The sequence below is a fragment of the Topomyia yanbarensis genome, chromosome 2, assembly GCF_030247195.1.
Source record: "Topomyia yanbarensis strain Yona2022 chromosome 2, ASM3024719v1, whole genome shotgun sequence".
Classification (NCBI taxonomy): Eukaryota; Metazoa; Arthropoda; class Insecta; order Diptera; family Culicidae; genus Topomyia; species Topomyia yanbarensis.
Window position 1 is genome coordinate 215,493,442 of NC_080671.1, and position 19,075 is coordinate 215,512,516.

At 42.7% G+C, this 19,075-nt stretch overlaps 1 protein-coding gene across 9 annotated transcripts in view; it reads right to left on the minus strand.

Moving 5' to 3' along the window:
* LOC131682876 (uncharacterized) overlaps positions 1 to 19,075 on the minus strand; it is a 564,793-nt gene that overhangs the window by 445,073 nt on the left and 100,645 nt on the right. The window lies entirely within an intron of this gene.

Sequence of the window (19,075 nt, forward strand, 5' to 3'; positions counted from 1 at the left end):
CCATCTCTGAGAAAAATGAGTGACATTATTTGACACATACGCACATACATACACACACACACATACACACACATACACACACACATACATACACACATACACACACACATACAGACTTTTTCCGATCTCGACGAACTGAGTCGAATGGGATATGACACTCGGCCCTCCGGGCCGGGATTAGGTTGACGTTTTTCAGAGTGATTGCATAACCTTTCTATATGAGAAAGGCAAAAATGTGCAAAATCCAAAAACGTGAATCTTCGTCAAATTTTTTTCGTGTTTGCATCAAATCTCGACGTTTTATGCACCTTGAATACATTTAGCATCAAAAATAAAAATTCTATTTTTAATTTTTCCTATAGTTTTTATGCGAAATTTCTGTGTGGCCGCACTCTGAAACCCGTAATTCCGGAACCAGAATTCCGATCGATCCAAAATTCAATAGCAGCCGATGGGAAGGTTGCACCTTTCATTTGAGACTAAGTTTGGGCAAATCGGTCCAGCCATCTCTGAGAAAAATGAGTGACATTATTTGACACATACGCACATACATACACACACACACATACACACACATACACACACACATACATACACACATACACACACACATACAGACTTTTTCCGATCTCGACGAACTGAGTCGAATGGGATATGACACTCGGCCCTCCGGGCCGGGATTAGGTTGACGTTTTTCAGAGTGATTGCATAACCTTTCTATATGAGAAAGGCAAAAATGTGCAAAATCCAAAAACGTGAATCTTCGTCAAATTTTTTTCGTGTTTGCATCAAATCTCGACGTTTTATGCACCTTGAATACATTTAGCATCAAAAATAAAAATTCTATTTTTAATTTTTCCTATAGTTTTTATGCGAAATTTCTGTGTGGCCGCACTCTGAAACCCGTAATTCCGGAACCAGAATTCCGATCGATCCAAAATTCAATAGCAGCCGATGGGAAGGTTGCACCTTTCATTTGAGACTAAGTTTGGGCAAATCGGTCCAGCCATCTCTGAGAAAAATGAGTGACATTATTTGACACATACGCACATACATACACACACACACATACACACACATACACACACACATACATACACACACACATACAGACTTTTTCGGATCTCGACGAACTGAGTCGAATGGGATATGACACTCGGCCCTCCGGGCCGGGATTAGGTTGACGTTTTTCAGAGTGATTGCATAACCTTTCTATATGAGAAAGGCAAAAATGTGCAAAATCCAAAAACGTGAATCTTCGTCAAATTTTTTTCGTGTTTGCATCAAATCTCGACGTTTTATGCACCTTGAATACATTTAGCATCAAAAATAAAAATTCTATTTTTAATTTTTCCTATAGTTTTTATGCGAAATTTCTGTGTGGCCGCACTCTGAAACCCGTAATTCCGGAACCAGAATTCCGATCGATCCAAAATTCAATAGCAGCCGATGGGAAGGTTGCACCTTTCATTTGAGACTAAGTTTGGGCAAATCGGTCCAGCCATCTCTAAGAAAAATGAGTGACATTATTTGACACATACGCACATACATACACACACACACACATACACACACACATACACACACACATACAGACTTTTTCCGATCTCGACGAACTGAGTCGAATGGGATATGACACTCGGCCCTCCGGGCCGGGATTAGGTTGACGTTTTTCAGAGTGATTGCATAACCTTTCTATATGAGAAAGGCAAAAATGTGCAAAATCCAAAAACGTGAATCTTCGTCAAATTTTTTTCGTGTTTGCATCAAATCTCGACGTTTTATGCACCATGAATACATTTAGCATCAAAAATAAAAATTCTATTTTTAATTTTTCCTATAGTTTTTATACGAAATTTCTGTGTGGCCGCACTCTGAAACCCGTAATTCCGGAACCAGAATTCCGATCGATCCAAAATTCAATAGCAGCCGATGGGAAGGTTGCACCTTTCATTTGAGACTAAGTTTGGGCAAATCGGTCCAGCCATCTCTGAGAAAAATGAGTGACATTATTTGACACATACGCACATACATACACACACACACATACACACACATACACACACATACACACACACATACATACACACATACACACACACATACAGACTTTTTCCGATCTCGACGAACTGAGTCGAATGGGATATGACACTCGGCCCTCCGGGCCGGGATTAGGTTGACGTTTTTCAGAGTGATTGCATAACCTTTCTATATGAGAAAGGCAAAAATGTGCAAAATCCAAAAACGTGAATCTTCGTCAAATTTTTTTCGTGTTTGCATCAAATCTCGACGTTTTATGCACCTTGAATACATTTAGCATCAAAAATAAAAATTCTATTTTTAATTTTTCCTATAGTTTTTATGCGAAATTTCTGTGTGGCCGCACTCTGAAACCCGTAATTCCGGAACCAGAATTCCGATCGATCCAAAATTCAATAGCAGCCGATGGGAAGGTTGCACCTTTCATTTGAGACTAAGTTTGGGCAAATCGGTCCAGCCATCTCTAAGAAAAATGAGTGACATTATTTGACACATACGCACATACATACACACACACACACATACACACACACATACACACACATACATACACACATACACACACACATACAGACTTTTTCCGATCTCGACGAACTGAGTCGAATGGGATATGACACTCGGCCCTCCGGGCCGGGATTAGGTTGACGTTTTTCAGAGTGATTGCATAACCTTTCTATATGAGAAAGGCAAAAATGTGCAAAATCCAAAAACGTGAATCTTCGTCAAATTTTTTTCGTGTTTGCATCAAATCTCGACGTTTTATGCACCTTGAATACATTTAGCATCAAAAATAAAAATTCTATTTTTAATTTTTCCTATAGTTTTTATGCGAAATTTCTGTGTGGCCGCACTCTGAAACCCGTAATTCCGGAACCAGAATTCCGATCGATCCAAAATTCAATAGCAGCCGATGGGAAGGTTGCACCTTTCATTTGAGACTAAGTTTGGGCAAATCGGTCCAGCCATCTCTGAGAAAAATGAGTGACATTATTTGACACATACGCACATACATACACACACACACATACACACACATACACACACACATACATACACACATACACACACACATACAGACTTTTTCCGATCTCGACGAACTGAGTCGAATGGGATATGACACTCGGCCCTCCGGGCCGGGATTAGGTTGACGTTTTTCAGAGTGATTGCATAACCTTTCTATATGAGAAAGGCAAAAATGTGCAAAATCCAAAAACGTGAATCTTCGTCAAATTTTTTTCGTGTTTGCATCAAATCTCGACGTTTTATGCACCTTGAATACATTTAGCATCAAAAATAAAAATTCTATTTTTAATTTTTCCTATAGTTTTTATGCGAAATTTCTGTGTGGCCGCACTCTGAAACCCGTAATTCCGGAACCAGAATTCCGATCGATCCAAAATTCAATAGCAGCCGATGGGAAGGTTGCACCTTTCATTTGAGACTAAGTTTGGGCAAATCGGTCCAGCCATCTCTAAGAAAAATGAGTGACATTATTTGACACATACGCACATACATACACACACACACACATACACACACACATACACACACACATACATACACACATACACACACACATACAGACTTTTTCCGATCTCGACGAACTGAGTCGAATGGGATATGACACTCGGCCCTCCGGGCCGGGATTAGGTTGACGTTTTTCAGAGTGATTGCATAACCTTTCTATATGAGAAAGGCAAAACCGTAAAATTTGAGTAATATCTGCACTAAATCAACCAAAAATATAGGGGGTCGGGTTTACCCCACCATTTTTAAAAACAGCAAAAATGAACATTTTTGTAAAACGCTTGTATCTCAAAATATTCCCAAAATCCAGGTAAAATGCTATATACATGTATAAATGCTATGCCCAGGAGTCTAACCTTTAATATAGTATATAAAACGACTTGATCCGATGTAAAATGAGCATTTTACAGCCAAAACCATTTACTAGGTCGGATTTGCCCCACCTTACTCTACATAACGACATCGCTTTGGCTATTGATAAAAAGGGATTGGCAATTTTACTGCTCATCGATTTTGCTAAGGCTTTTTACTGAGTCTCACACCGACTGTTATTGAACAAATTAGTAACACAGTTTGGATTTTTGCAAAGCGCAATCTCCTTATTACGATACTATTTGTCCGAACGCAGTCAATCTGTTTCGTGATATGTCTTCTTTTCACAAAATAGATTCTGGAGTACCTCAGGGTTCTGTTCTAGGACCATTGCTGTTTTCATTGTTCATTAATGATCTACCCTCTGTTCTACAGTTTTGCTCGGTTCATCTTTTTGCTGATGACGTTCAAATCTACTTTTGTTCGAGTGGAAATATTAATGCATTCAGAGTATCTAGATTGATAAACCATGATCTTCAAAAAATCCTTCAATGGTCACAGCATAATTTGTTACCTATAAACCCTTCAAAAACAACAGCAATGATGATAAGCAAAATCAAAACACCTCCTACTCCTCCACAATTATTCTTAGGCCAGGAAATCATTCAGTATGTTGAACGTGCCAATATCTTGGGTGTAATTTTTACATTGAACCTAGATTGGATATAGATTATAAATGCTCAAGTCGGAAAATTTTGCTATTTCCACACTTTATATATGGAGATTTTGTTTTCACGAATGCATCTGTTAGCTCATTGAACAAATTGAGAGTAGCTGCTAATGCCTGTTCTAGATACGTGTAAAAAACCAGAATATTTATTCGAGAAACTGACACCATTAAGAAATACAAGAACCAGAAATTTTCAGATACCTAATCATCGATCAGCATACTATGGTCAATCACTGTTTGTGAGAGGCATCGCATATTGGAATAACTTACAACCCAATATTAAATCAACTTTGTCCGATTCGAATTTTAAGCGATTGCTTTTGTCAGAGCTCAACAACGCAGATTAGGTGCATAGTAATTGAGAATTGGGGTAGGGATTAAACTTTAGAAGTATTGATAAATATTAATTGATATGCTTGAATTCTTTCACCAAATTGTAACAATAAACAAGGCAAAATGTCTTACGCTACATGAATAAAATAAATCAAATAAATAAATAAAAACCGGTAGACACAAGTGGTTGAGTGCGTGCCTTTGATCGCACATTGCAAACAAATCTCAAACAGTATGCGGTTACTCGGACTAACCTATCAAGTGCAGCATAGCGGGTAAGCATGGGATTGACGCTCGGTTTAGTTTGAACCACTGTGACGAAAACCTTTCTAATCTCTACGTTGTCGATTAGCGCTGGTAGTACTGTTGGTGCTGGCCATTCGCATTGTGGTTGACGTAGCCATCGCGAACCGTATTTCCACAGCTCACTCGAAAGAAAATCATCTATTTGCATTCCTCGGGATACCAAATCAGCTGGATTCTCCTTGCCGGAGATGTGACTCCATTGTGAGCCATGTGTGCTTGCTTGTATATCAGATACCCTATTGGCAACAAATGTCTTCCAAGTGTTTGGTGGGGACTGCAGCCATTGGAGTGTCACCGTTGAGTCGGACCAAAACCGAGATTCGGAAATTTCGAGTTGAAGGGCTTGTACTATTGCGTTTAGCTGGGCACCGATGCCGGCAGCACAAAGTTTGAGTCTAGGCAGTGTAACGCGTTTTAAGGGGGCAACCCGTGAGTTAGACGCAAGTAGCTGAACTTCACGTTGCCTTGTGGATCGACTGACCGTGCATAAACACATGCTCCGAATGCTACTTCCGAAGCATCACAAAAAGTGTGCAATTGAATTGATGCGTTCGGAAGGAAAGCATAACGTTTTGTGCGGAACTCGGTAATCTTGGGAATATCTCTGCAATATGCAGCCCACTTCTCTTCCATTCTCTTTGGAACTGGTTCATCCCATTTACATTGCACCATCCACAACTCTTGCATGATCAGCTTCCCACGTATCACAACCGGTGCTATTAATCCAAGGGGGTCGAACAATTGTGAGATAGACGACAAAATTGATCTCTTAGTTATGATGGTTTCAGAGTGCTTCACATTGGAATCGAAGCGAAGCATGTCTTGTTCAGGTTCCCAGATGACTCCAAGAGCCTTAACCATTTCTTGTGAGGTGAAGGTAAGGGATGATTGCGTTCCTATTTGTTCAGCTGACAATCCCTGTAGCGCTTCCAATTTGTTAGATGAGAATTTGCGTAGACTGAATCCGCCTTTCTGGAGAAGCTCGATTAGTTCATCTCGTAATTGTATAGCCTTTTCAACGGTTTGCTCGCCACCTAAGCAGTCGTCAACATAGAAACCTTTTCGAAGAACTTGTTCTGCAGTGGGATAGGCCGCACCTTCATCGTCAGCCAACTGTTGAAGTGTGCATGTAGCTAAGAAGGAAGACGGTGCAAGTCCATAGGTAACCGTCAGTAACTCATAAATCTGGATAGGATCTGTCTTGTCGAATCGCCAAAAGATTCGCTGATATGGAACATCCTCAGGTTGTACAGAAACCTGCCGGTACATTTTTTCGATGTCCGCAACGAGAGCCACCAAGTACTTTCGAAATCGCAAAACTATCGACAGGAGGTCGTCCTGCACCACAGGCCCAACACAAAGCGAATCGTTCAAAGAGAAACCGGTCGATGTCTTAGCGGATGCATCAAACACTACTCTGACCTTTGTTGTAGTGCTTTCCTCTTTTACAACAGGATGGTGGGGAAGATAGTACCCTTTGAATCTTTGTTGATCTTCTTTAGATGATTGACGCATGTGTCCGAGTGCGACATACTCCCTCATGAATTTATGATACTCGTCCTTCTATGCAGGGTTTCGTTCGAGTCTTTCCTCCAGTAGTTTAAATCTTCGAAGTGCTGCTGCCTTTGAATCCCCGACTCTAGCATCAAATTCTGGATGGCGTGGCAAACGCACAGCTTACCAACCAGTATCGTCCCTCATGACGGTCGATGCGTAGAAAATCTCGCAGTAACGTTCTTCAACGGAGTAATCGAAGCGCAATGGTAGCTCTTCCAGCTTCCAGAAACGTTCAAGGCTCTCCTCAAGAGTGACGAGACAAATCGCTGAAACATGACAATGTACCTGCTCTGGTGAATTGGGAATGACCTCGCCTGAGCCCACAACAATCCACCCAAACACGCTGTCAACTAATTCAGGAAGGTTATCTGGCAGGTGGACGCGTGCGGCAGATTTGAAGCAAGCGAAGAAATGCGAAAGGCCGATGATCATGTCTATTTCTGCTCGCTTGTTGGAATTTGGATCCGCCAAAAAGAGTTCTTTGGGGACATTCCAGCAATCAGTCGCAACATCACTCTCAGGCATGTCAGCGGTTACACGGGGCAGAATCAAAAACTCTACGTCGCGAGAAAAATCTTCCTTTCTCGAATAAATCTTAGTGAACACGGAGTCAGATGAGCGAACGGCAATACTACCTGGACCATGAAGCTAAACATTTACCTTCCTTCTTTTGAGCCTGAGAATTTGAGCCATACGATCGCTTATGAGGTTGGGCTGTGAGGCGCAATCTAGTAGCGCCCTAGCGAGATGCTTTTGACCATAAGCATCTACGACGACCAAAACTACGGTGAGCATGAACACGTTCTTATTTCGCGCCTGCGGTGCAACTGACGACGTTTGACCCTCCATGGGCGCGATAGACCGTAGCATAAGAGGTTTGATGATTGACGTTGCAACATTTGTTTGTGTTGAATATTGCGGATGTTCGCCCGCATTATCATAGCCCCGATTTTGATAAATAGGTAAGTTATCCACATAATCAGGGTATAACAGCGTGTGGTGACGTTTTCGACATATGTGACAACTGGTTTGACATGGACAGTTGCTGACGAAGTGATCACTGAAAAAGCAGTTAAAGCACAGTCGCTTAGTATTTACCAGATTCATCCTTTCATGTAAAGTGAGCTTCTTGAGTTGACCCATGGAAACAGCTGGTCGTTCAATTGAGTGGGCATTTGGAACTTCCGTTATAGCGTGTGCAGACAGCCGTAGTTCGCCTGGCCGCTTGTATCGTTGATTGTTCCCTGAAGCACCAGATCCAGAAGCTGATCCTGAAACATATGGAGTGATAACGTGCGGTATGATATCGTGATTAACCGAAATTGATTCCAAAACTCGCATTTGACGCTGCAAAAACTCTACCAGTTTGGAATAGGATGGCTCTTCCAGAGTAGAGGCGTGATTAGGGTTCGCAGTACCGACCCTTTTTAGCGAGAACCGGTACTACGGTGCTGAAGCCCTCAGTACCGGTAAAGTACCGGTACTCTAATATTTTTTTAAAGAATTAAAAAAAAAGCTTCTAACTGAAATTGAATGCTCAAACTGATGATCTTATTCTCAGATGATTGATTTGCGCTGATCAAAAAACATGTTTATTGTTTTTAATAGCTTCGGAATGGCAAGACTCATTTCACAGAAGATATTTTTCGTATAGGACACCTTCTTTTATTTCGAAATCTAGGCCACTTTGAAATCAATATCTGCTAAATGGTGCGACTTTCGTCGACTTGAACAGATGGTAAATGTATGAAACCCTATTAACAACAGTAAATCAAAGCGAGAATGGCAGTAAATCGGAGCAGGTTAATCGCATTTCCTCTCTTGCTTTTCTGAAAATTGATTTCGACCTTTATGTCGTTTGCTTACTATTCTCTAATGCATGTCAAGGCTCCTTGCTTTCCCGTAAACTATGGAGTTTTGCTGAATTTTCAGATCACCAATAATTAAAAATCGCCCCATTTGAAGCAGTTCACCAAGTCTAAAACTGTTAGCTACTAAATCGCTGTTCGTTCTTTTATAGATAAGTGAATAATGGAAACCAATCAGAATGTCGCTAATAAAACTTATAGAATTATTATGATGATAGCCCCACCTCATTCCCACACAAAGATGATATCTCAACGATTTATCTAGAACGAAAATTAATATAATTAAACGTTATCTTGCAGACCGATATTTTGAACCAGATCCCACTGCAGAGTTAACATATTTGTCATAAAAAATGGTATAGTACCGAAAATACCGGTACTGGCTTTTGTTCAGTACCGGTATTACGATAACCAAAACTGGGTCGGTATTCCCGGGATTTTCGGTACCGGTATTACCGGTACCACTACCCTAGGCGTGATCCTCCCACATGTTTAATGTTTCATGGTGCAGTCTTGTGCATAACAAGTGTTCCAATATTGTGCTCCAGGAATCCGTTGGTTCCCCCAGTTGCTTCAGTACCTTTGTATGTCGTTCAAAATCGTTCACCAATCCATGTAAAGCAGCCGCAGATTCTTCCTTCATCCGTGGTATCTCTAGTAATGCTTGCAGGTGTCGCTTTTTTAATAGGTACTCGTTGGAATAGCGAGCCACCAAGGCAAGAGGGTAGTTGGCGGCGCTTATAGTTATCGACTCGATTACCTGAGACGCCTCGCCTTTCACCGCTGCACGTAAGTAGTGAAATTTTTGAATGGCAGCTACTTCGGGATTGGAGTGAATTAGCGCAAAAAACGTATCATGGAAGCCAAGCCAGTCTTGATAATCACCAGCAAACTCAGGCAGAGATATTGTCGGCAGCTTCAGACCAGAGAGACCAGAGTGTAGTTGAAGGGGGGGATTTATTTTTATTTTATTTATTTATTTCATCTTTGCGACAAGCGCATACAGATTACAACTTAAAACATAGAACTCAAACTTAATATTATTTAACAAAGGCTCACAAAACAAAACAAACAATATATAACGGTTAACTCTACGGAATAGTTTACAAAATTGGTAATTTCATATCACATTTGTTTTAACGAACATCGTTCGGACTCCAAACTCCATATTGATCGTGAAATTCGCGAAAACAAATTCCACGTGGCCAGGTTGATGGGCGTAGTGCGGTTTGTTTTAGTTTAGCGTCTATTCCCACTTTGAAGGAAATAAAAGGCATCAAACTTTCTTCCTTCCAATCTGGTACTAACTTTTTCACTACTACTGCAGTAGGTCCAAGTGCGGCAGCAACCATATTGGAGATATCTGTTTCGCTCGTAGAATTTTTGACTCTTGTAAAGAACAACCAACATAAAGAAGGACTTGACATTGATGAGTGGCCATAGTTAGATCCATTTCCAGTGCCTTGCAGCAGTCTCGTCGACGATAATGGAGATGATTGAACGGAAAGAGTCCTCTCGTGTGCGTAGATCAGTGCGCGAGCGGGAAATTTCAGCTACAGTTTGTTAAATATCTTCAATTTGCTTTTTCAATTTACAAACCTCCTCCAGCAATGCTGAATCTTCCGTCTGGGATTGTGCATGAAAAGCAATAGAAGGGGCACGAATAGGAATAATCGCAGCAGCGTCGGACAGCAGTTCACGCTTATCACGAAACGCTTGGATATGACAAACGTCGCTCAAAATATCGGTACATTATGTGCACATCCAGTGAATATTGCGATGCTTATTACAACTCGTCACTTCTGAGATACTTAACGCAACACATTCAGCATGGTATCGGTCTGAGCAGAAACCACCACACGCAATACTGTGCTCGACCGGTGTAATACATACGGCGCATTTTCTGCAAATCATCTCGGCGGCTTTGGTAGAGAGAAGTGGTTCGTTCCTATTGTCTATAATAGGCTAGTAGAGGCAAAGGTTGCAAATGTTTTTTTTCGGTGTTACGTTGAAAAGATCTCTAAAAAACAACTTATCGCAACTGATAATTTAACAATATTTCCCGAATGACTAATGACTTCACTTCGATCACTTAATATGTACGTATTAGCGCAAATTACACAATTTTGAAGGCACGGCTAAAAAACACATCAGTCTCGTACAGGAGTCGACAACACACTCAGGAGTCAACAACACACTACAAAGAGATCACTTAAAAAATTAATTGCTGGGGGCAATTTGCCAAGAAGACCAGCCTCTATTCCAAAAAGTTTGGGCTCGAAATCAGACCGATATAGCAAATTTCTCACCATCGATTCATTATCGGTTTCCATCTCCTCGAGGGCCGTTTGAGTGTCTTCGAGCCCCTGCCATAGAACCTCTAAATTTTCCAACCGGATGGCTTTATGTAGTGCGTCCCGGTCTGCCTCGTACCCCCGCAGGAACTGTTCAGCTCGGCTTAAGGATGCAAGCAGTGATGTTCCCCGAATGTTGAGCTGTAGCTTACTCTTCGCTCCATCCATCGTAACAAGCGTTCAGCAACGATGGCGAAAAATTGTAGATATTCGGTCTGCGAAAATAAGACCAGATAGCACTGGCGATAGAAATGTATGGGCTTGGAAAATTACTAACCTGACCTAGGCAAAAATGTGCCTTGTATTTTCAAGAAATCGTTCCTAACAACCTCGATACTAAGCTGCGTTGAAGATGCTACGATCAGCGTCTCGTACCAGCGGGCGAGGAGGTACCAGTAGAGTCGGGTCTGCAGAGATTATTGGACCTCAAGAAGCCGTCCTCTAGTATGCGTTGCAAGTAGTACCGCGTTGGAAGTCCCGTCAAGAAAGGGAAAACGAATCTAAACGCACCAGCATAGATATGAAATGTTGGAGAGCCAATTACCTGCCGTATAGATCAATTAGGCCTTGTGTTGGGAATTGAGACATCCTAATATAAACCTAGGCTTAGACTTTCTGTTCATCGTGTGTATAGTTCAATTAAAATGTATCGATGTATATTGTCTGTGCTTATCATTGTGTCCAGGGGCGGCGAAACACTTTACGCCCGAGTGGGTAGAAAGCATAGGGTGAGAGGTCCATTAGTAAGGATTGTTTCCCATTTCGCTATGCACACGCTTACATTACATTCACATTAAATCACGTTCGTTTATGCAAATGGAATTGTGGTACATCGATGTTATCAAATGTGTGTAGTGCGAGATACATGCGTTGTGCATCTAATTTTTTTAAAATGGTTCAAAATTTCGAGTGGGTAGTACTACCCATACTACCCACGCTTTCCGCCGGCCCTGATTGTGTCGATCAAGAGAGAAATATGATTTATCTCAACTCTCATAGGCTTAGGTAGAAAGAAGATTAAAATAAACGGTCTCTTGGCTCCAGACCACCGCACGATCAGGTCGTATATTTTTCTGCTGTATAGCACCGCGTGTTTAAAGATTGTCACATTCCGAAATCCGACTACGTTTCCCGTGGCCACTGATGGTCCGTACTCGCGCGTGCAGCTATCGAAGAGTTTGAACATGAAAGTGGTCCTTCGAACCGGATCGCGCCGGTGAAGAAAAGTAGAACATTTTTGTAAAGTGACCACGAGGAACGTGGATTACGGAGAATGGAATCAGTGCATGAACGTTGGAAAAATTTGTGTGAAGCGTGCTACGAACAATGCACGTCTATAAATGTGCTGGATGGACAATGAGTGCTAAAAAATAAGAAGAGACGCTGATCTATGAAACACATGAAAAATAGTACAGTAATAACCCAACTAAGGTTGGCGAAGAAAAGTTATTGTGCTGTTGAGATTTGAGCGGTGTGCTGTGCAAAAAATTGCTCGATGCCAGTTGGATCGCCACGTTGCTAGGCTTGATCACTGAATTATGCCTTTCATGCTTTCAGATTGGTATAGGTGGAATCGGTGCGGTTTAGAAATCAGGTAAAATCGTGCAAGTGGAGAATTGTTTCTGGGAGTTGTAAAAAATATTGATCAGATTTAATTTTGCGCGTCTTCTAAGATGGCGGCCGAGAAGAAGCATTTGGTGACGTCATATAGCCGTATGATTGATTCTATTGAGTCACGTTCGGAAAAAATGCTGATCTTTGTGCGTTCTTTTAATCCCGAGAAGCAACACAAGTCGATTCTCGAAGACAAGCTAGAGTCGGTTGAAGCCATGCGTTCTTTGTTTCATGAGACTGAGGTTAAGTTGTATGGCGTTATCAAGGAAGATGAGGTTCAGTCGTGTCAAATGACCAGTGAGAAGTTAGAAGACCTGTTCGATGAGATATGTCACATTATTCGAACCAAACTTCGTGCGATTGATCCTCCCAAGCCAGCGAGTGCACAGGTTGTTGTTGCGACTGCCCAACAAACCCAAGCAAAGTTACCAGACATCCCTCTCCCTCGTTTCAACGGACAGTTGGAGGATTGGATTTCCTTCAAAGGTCAGTTCAATGCTTTGATAAAGCGTTGGGAAGGCCTTTCAGAAAGTGAGAAATTGTTTTATTTGAAGGCAGCCATTCAAGATGGTGCCGCCCGCCATATTCAATCGTCCGAAGACACTTTCGCGTCCCTTTGGAAAGCCCTTAGTAGTGAGTTTGAGAATAAAAAACTGCTGGTCAACAAGCACATTGCTCAGTTGTTCCACTTAAAACCAATAATTCGTGAGTCAGGGTCTGCGCTACGATGTTTGATAAACGATGTTACTCGCAACATTCGTGCCTTATACAATCTTGAGTTAAAACTTGAACCTTTGTCGGAACAATTCCTTTTCACCTTATCTGTGCGCGTTTGGATTCCCGTACCAGAAAGGACTTCGAACTACAGTTAATTGATAATTCGCTACCGTCTTGGGATAAACTGCTCGATTTCCTCCAGTCGCGCTGTAGGTGTTTGGAGAATATTGAACAAGACGGCAAGGAATCCTCTGTACATAGTCTAGGTTCTCGGCCAAGCCTAACTTTAGCGATCGCTCGTCGAATGTCTCCAAATCGTTCCCAGTCAGCACAGCTCCAACCAAGTCCAGTCCAACATGTTTCCTTTGTAAAGGGACTCACTACCTGAGTCGATGCGAGCAATTTCTTCGACTACCGCAATCAGAACGTTTTTCGAAACTTAATGGTTTCGGTCTCTGTTTGAACTGCTTCAGTAATAAGCACCATGTACCGGAGTGTAAGTCCAGTTCCTGCCGAAAATGTGCCCGTCGTCACCACACTACACTGCATGAACTGGACCCAGTACCGTCAACCGTCAACCTGATCGAACCCTGCACCTTCCACTTCATCGACAAATTCGATCGTTGCTACTGTATCATCAACGACCAATCGAAAAGGTCAATATGTTCTTTATACAGCAGTGGGTTTAGTCGAAGACGAAAATGGAAATTCGATTAATTGTAGAATTCTTCTCGACTGTGGGTCTATGCACAATTTGATCACTACGCACTTAGTCAACTGGTTACTACTGACTTACCCCTAAGATCATTTCCGATAGACCCCGTGCGAATCCCAGCGGATGTAGTACTGGCAGATCCTATGTTCAATCGATCGTGACGAATCGATATGCTGTTGGGAATCCAAGTGTTCAACGAATTATTTACTGGCCAATCTTTTTCGTTGACGAATGATCGAACGTTCTGGTGCAAAGGAACGATTTTTGGATGGGTTGTTGGTGGAGTAGTGAACGAGCAAGAAGAAAGGTCAACTTCTACGAATTTTTGTGCAGTCATGACGAACGAGGCATTAAGTGAACAGATTAATTGATTTTGGGAGATGGAGGCGCTTCCCGAAGCACGTAAACTGACTCAAGAAGAACGAGCAGCAGAGCGAAGTTTTTCGGATACATGCCGGAGACTTTCAGATGGACGATATGAAGTAGGTCTCCCAACAAAAGAAACTATTCAAAAGCTCGGAGATAGCCAGACTATGGCGTTGCGAAGATTTGTACAGATGGAGAAGCGATTGTTGCATGATTCCAACCTACGAGATCAGTATCGAACATTCATGAACGATTATCAAGAGCAGAGTCATATGATCAAAACGAAGCAGCATTGTCCAACAGGACATTTCATGCCCCATCACGCGGTGTTCAACCCCGCGAGCACCACCACGAAGACGCGAGTCGTATTCGACGCATCCGCTACTACTACAACCGGATCCTCCCTAAATGATCACTTATTTGTTGGTCCTGTTCTACAACGAAAACTGTCTGATACCGTGCTAAGATTTCGTGTCCCAAAGGTAGTGTTTACAGCAGACATAACTCAGATGTTCCGACAGATCCAAATTAGACCCGAAGATTGGAAGTATCAGCACATTTTCTGGCGGATAGAGCAAGGACACCCATTGGAGATCTTTCAGTTGACCACGGTTACGTACGGAACGGCTTGTGCACCGTTTTTGGCCACGAGGACGCTGGAGCAATTGTGCAAGGATGAGAGCAAGCGGTTTCCTTTGGCATCGAAGGCAGGGACTGAAGATTTTTATGTGGACGACCTGTTGAGTGGAGCTGATACTGTTGACGAGGCTTTAGCATTGCAAAACGAATTCATTCAGATGATGGCTTTTGGAGGGTTCAAGTTGCATAAATGGGCTTCTAACCATCCCGAATTATTACAGTCGGTACCGAACGCCGATTCAGAGCAGATTGCATTTTTTGAGGACGAGAAAACTACACGCACGTTGGGGTTAACTTGGCAACCCCGTAGGGATGTGTTCCTGACTAAATTGCACGAGATCAGTTTCCACTCAGGACCTATAACAAAGCGATCTGTGTATTCGGATATAGCAAAGTTGTATGACCCGTTGGGCCTCCTTGGTCCAGTAATTTTTGCGGCGAAGGTGCGACTACAGAAATTGTGGCAACTGGAAGTTGACTGGGATGAATTTTTAGCCGAAACTTATGCTGAATCGTGGGTATCTTTCCGCAATCAACTTGATCAGATGGGAGAAATAGCGATACAACGCGGCATATTGCCATCTCAGCCACCACGTCAGGTGGAACTACATGGCTTCTGCGATGCCTCCGATTTGGGCTACGGTGCATGTGCCTACATCCGCTCTATCGACGACAACGGTCATTACAAAGTTGCCTTACTCACCTCAAAGTCTCGAATCGCACCCTTCAAGAACGCTAAACTGACTATACCGCGCCTTGAACTTTGCGGAGCGCTTGTACTTGCACGATTGATTTCTAACATAACGCACAATTTAAATATTACCTTTTCCAGAATCATTCTCTGGTCAGATTCCCCCACAGTACTATCCTGGATAGGAACTGATCCCACCAAACTGATGACGTTCGTAAGCAACCGAGTTATTGAAATCCAGTAACTAACGAAGAACATAGAATGGAGACATATTGGGACTCACGATAATCCCGCTGACGTAATATCGCGAGGGCTTATGCCTTGCGAAATCCGAGCATGCACACTCTGGTGGATGGGAGCAAGTTTGCTGTCCCAAAATGATAATACTTGGCCAACGAGCATCCAACACATACCGCCAGAGCAACTCCCGGAAACGAAAAACCCCTCGATCAGTCTCACAGTTACAGAACCAACGACGTTCACCCTGTTCACCATCGAAAGTAACTATCGCCGAATGCAACGAGTTATGGCGCTAATGTTGCGGTTTATTGATCATCTTCGTCAAGACGACCGCAAAGAACATCGCTACGGACATCTGAATATACGAGAACTTGATGATGCAACAATGGCGTTGATGAGAATCGTCCAGAAGGAAGCATTCCCGAAAGATTTCGATTGCCTGGAAGCTGGAAAGGTGCTAAGAGTTGGCGGTCGGAGCCGTCATGCGACGTGGATGCCATTGAGTCAACGACATCCCATGGTGCTACCATCTCGACATCCGTTCACACATGCTGTTGTTCGTGCTTACCACAGTGAATCCCTTCACGCTCCTCAACAGTTGCTGCTTAGCATACTGCAACGTCGGTTTTGGTTGTACAGTACAGCACAGTATGATGGGTACTCAGACGGTGTGTTACTTGCTTCAAGGCGAAGCCGGTGATAATGCAGCAAATGATGGGTGATTTGCCAAAGTCCCGTTTGGAAGGCGGCTTTGCATTCCTGAATACTGGGGTAGACTTCTGCGGGCCGATCTACATTCGTCAGCATAATAAGCGATCAACGATCACGTACAAGGTGTATGTGGCGGTGTTTCTATGTTTCGCAACCAGAGTGATCCACCTGGAGCTGGTCGGGGATATGACGGCAGATGCGTTCATCGCGGCCTTGCAACGATTCATCTCACGCAGAGGTAAATGTGCGAAATTATTTTCCGATAATGCCCCTTATTTTGTTGGTAGCAAAAACAAGTTGAGGGAGATGTACGACATGTTCCAGTCCCAGCTCTTTAAGCACAAGCTGGACGATTTTTGTTCAAAAACGGCCATCGAATGGCATCTGATCCCGCCCAGTGCTCCACATTTTGGCGGCCTCTGGGAGGCCGGGGTTCGATCCGCCAAATATCACCTCAAGCGAATTACTGGCACTGCCAACATAAACTTCGAGGAATATAGTACAGTACTTACTCGAATTGAAGCTGTGCTTAACTCGACACCAATCACGCCGATGTCAGTGGATCCAACCGACACACAACCTCTTACCCCAGGACATTTCTTGGTCGGTCGCCCGTTGACCGATATCGACAATGCAATGGAGACTAGGGAGAATCAACAACGTCATTCCGGGCCCAGACGGCTTGGTGCGAGTGGCCGATGTTCGTGTGGGTGGAAAAATGATCAGACTTATCGCTGAATTGTGCCTGCTTCCAATTGAGGATAACGACCTTGCTCAGGTCCCAGTAGATAACGAAGAGAGTAGCAATTGAAATCTATTGATTTCAATGGGGGCAGCATGTTGGGAATTGAGACATCCTAATATAAACCTAGGCTTAGACTTTCTGTTCATCGTGTGTATAGTTCAATTAAAATTTATCGATGTATATTGTCTGTGCTTATCATTGTGTCGATCAAGAGAGAAATATGATTTATCTCAACTCTCATAGGCTTAGGTAGAAGGAAGATTAAAATAAACGGTCTCTTGGCTCCAGACCACCACACGATCAGGTCGTATATTTTTCTGCCGTATAGCACCGCGTGTTTAAAGATTGTCACATTCCGAAATCCGACTACGTTTCCCGTGGCCACTGATGGTCCGTACTCGCGCGTGCAGCTATCAAAGAGTTTGAACACCTTGTAATAGTAATGATCAGCTGCAGTAGTAATGGTGTTCCTTAATGAAGTAGCGTGATGGCGGTGCTTTCTTCTCTGGACCCTTTGTCCTCAGAACGGCGTCCTTTGATGGCGGATACTCTTTGGCTACGTACAATGCCAAACGAATAGTAATGGCGGAAAAACCGTCGCTTACAGGACGTAGTATCCTGGTCACGGCACCAAAAACTATGTTGTGACCGGATTTAAAATGCGTAACGTTCTACGCATGAAAACGCAAGCCAAAATCAACAATAGCGCCAACAGGCCAATGAAAGCAATCGCACTCTAACAATTGTCGCCACAAGCACTTGGGAGTCATCAATTAATTTCAGGACACGAATTCACCTTTTTCCTCTATATTAACTCAACACTTGGAAACTCTTTAACTGAAACTCCAAACTTTATTTCGGTCCTATTCGACTGGCGGTTTTATTCTATCTACCCTGACCTGATTTTCTTATTGGCGCGAGATATAATGAGAATAGCGAAGATGATTCGCATACACGAAGCGATGACAAGTGGAACGATGGAAAATGGTATCTAACAGGGTGTGCATACATTTGACATTTGATCTGGCCTAAAACAATATATATACTCGGAATTTAATGAAATTCAATAGCAGCCTATGGGAACGTTGTACCTTTCATTTAAGACTAAGTTTGATGAAATCGGTTCAGCCATCTCCAAGTAACCGATGTGCATATTTTTGGTCACATACATACATACATACACACATACATACGCACACACAGACATTTGCCGAATTCGACGAACTGAGTCGAATGGTATATGACAGACGACCCTCCGGGCCGGGATTAGGTTGACGATATTCAGGGTGATTGCATAACCTTTCTATAGGAGAAAGGCAAAAATGTGAATTTGTTGTGCTTCCATACTCTTAAACCCGTAACTCCGGAACCGGAACTCGGAATTGAAATTCAATAGCACCCAATGGGAACGTTGTATCTTTCATTTGAGACTAAGTTTCATGAAATCGGTTCAGCCATCTCCGAGTAACCGATGTGCATATTTTTGGTCACATACATACATACATACATACATACATACATACACACATACATACATACGCACACACATACATTTGCCGAATTCAACGAACTGAGTCGAATGGTATATGACAGACGGCCGGGATTAAGTT